The 2,053-nt window shown below is 47.1% G+C and overlaps 2 non-coding genes across 2 annotated transcripts; one reads left to right on the top strand and one right to left on the bottom strand.

The window, feature by feature from the left end:
• The first annotated feature begins 751 nt into the window (after nucleotides 1–751).
• Nucleotides 752–824, top strand: TRNAG-UCC. Its single transcript has one exon. It is a non-coding gene; the product is annotated as a tRNA-Gly (tRNA).
• Nucleotides 825–1,633: 809 nt separating this feature from the next.
• TRNAG-CCC lies at nucleotides 1,634–1,706 on the bottom strand. The gene has a single exon. It is a non-coding gene; the product is annotated as a tRNA-Gly (tRNA).
• Between the last annotated feature and the right edge of the window lie 347 nt (nucleotides 1,707–2,053).

Genomic DNA, 2,053 nt, shown 5'->3' with positions numbered 1-2,053 from the left:
ATAGCTCCCTAATCCTGTACATGGCACCTCCCACTCCAGCAGAAACCTCCTCAAAAGAGCCATCTGTGCTGCGAGTTTTCATTTATAGCTCCCACGGCATGTGTGAGTTTGTGATCTGTGACTAGATGGCTGCTGACACATTTCTGGACACACACACACACGTCACCCACATCTGTTGCCATGAGGCTGAGGGTGTGATTTCTCCTCTAAGCAGAGCCCAACCCTCCCCTCCACCCGGGCAAACCTCTCCCGCAGTGCCTGCCACCTCTTTGCCTGTCATTGTTGGGGCAGCTCCTCTGACCTCACTTGCCCGAAGCTGCCGTGATTATATTTCCTGCATTATTTTATAATGACCAATGTGGAGGTAAAAACAGCACACAGGGTTCAGGGAATGCCACCTGTTGACAGCCTGCTGGACCTGTGGCCTGTGGAGGTGATCCATGCTGCTGTCAAGGTCTGGTTTATCCATTGTCACCTGTAAACCTCTGAGCGTTTCTTCTGCTCCCTTGTTTTCTTTTTCACAGTCTTTGAGTATCCATTTTACAGCTGGAAAAGCAGAAGCATGGGAAGGTTTGGAATCTCAGCTCCACAAGGGCAGGGATTTCCACCTGAGGTGCTCACAGCACCCCAGCAGCCTGGGACAGTGCGTGGCACGCAGGAGAGGCTTGGTAAAGATTTCTGAAGGGAACAAATGAAGCTTGTGATGCATTTTGCTTTGGAAATGCCTGTCTCAGTATCCTCTTCCTGGACTTCCCTGGTGGTCCAGCGGTTAAGACTCTACACTTCCAATGCAGGGGGCACAGGTTCAATCCCTGGTCAGGGAAGTTCTGCATGCTGCACCATACAGCCAAAAAACCCCAAAAGTAAAATCAATATCCTCTTCCTGCTGGACCTCCTTCCTCAGCACAGTCCATCAGGACCAGCAGGGCAGCCACACTTTCCTCCCCATGGCCCATCAGAGCCTCTTTACCTCTGCAACTGAGAGCACAGACTCCAGAGCTACACCGCCTGGTGCGGCCTCTGCCACTTTGTAGCGGTGGGGCCTTGGGCGAATCTCTTAGCCTCTCCCTGCCTTGGTTTCATCCTCTCTTTGCTGGAAATAACAATGGTACTAACATGGTGGAGTTTTGGGGAAGACTAAAAGAGTTTGTATAAATGATGCATTTGGAGCTGTGCCTTTTGCACATGGCAGATGCTCAAGAGAAGTTACTTATCAGTATTACTTTGTTTTTTTTTTAGCGTTTTTTAAAAAAACTTAACTGAAGACTATTTGGTTTACAGAGTTGTGTTGGTTTCTGCCAAACATCAACAAGTATTGTTTTAAATAGAAAATAAACTTTCCCCTTTGCTTTAATGAGGTATGATTGACAAACAAACATTGTATATATTTAAGGTTTGTGGCCTGATGGTGTGGTATCTCTTCTGAAAGGTCTTTACAAATCTTTTGCCCATTTAAACTTTAAGTTGTGTTAAATATATACACCATACAATTTGCCATCTTTTTAAAAAATACATTTTAAAAGATACTTATTTTTTTATTAATGATTTATTTGGCTGTGCCATGTCTTCGTTGGGGTACATGGCATCTTTAGCTGCAGCACTCGAACTCACAGCTGTGGCATGTGGGACCTAGTTCCCTGACCAGGAATCAGACCTGGGCCCCCTGTGTTGGGAGCACAGAGTCCTAGCCACTGGACCACCAGGGAAGTGTCTAGTTTTTCTGTGCTGTGTAATGTGTTATCACAAATGCAGTGGGCAAAAACACACGTGCATTATCTCTGAGCTTCCATAGGTCAGAGGCCTGGGCACCCCTGAGCTGATCCTCCGCGCAGAGCCTCACTCACAGCTGCAACTAACGTGTTGTCAGGCTGCATTTCTGTCTGGAGGCTCGACTGGGGAAGAATCTACTTCTAAGTTCATTCTGGCTGTTGGCAGAACTCATTTCCTTGCAGCTGCAAAACTGTGGGCCCCAGATATTTCCTGGCCATTGCTGGAGATGGCCTTTAAACTCTAGAAGCTACTGCAAATTTCTTGTCATGTGGCGCTCTCCAAA

The sequence above is a fragment of the Bubalus bubalis genome, chromosome 2 (assembly GCF_019923935.1).
Source record: "Bubalus bubalis isolate 160015118507 breed Murrah chromosome 2, NDDB_SH_1, whole genome shotgun sequence".
Taxonomy (NCBI): domain Eukaryota; kingdom Metazoa; phylum Chordata; class Mammalia; order Artiodactyla; family Bovidae; genus Bubalus; species Bubalus bubalis.
Note: the sequence above shows the minus strand (reverse complement) of the source record. Positions and strands in the feature narration are given on the sequence as shown.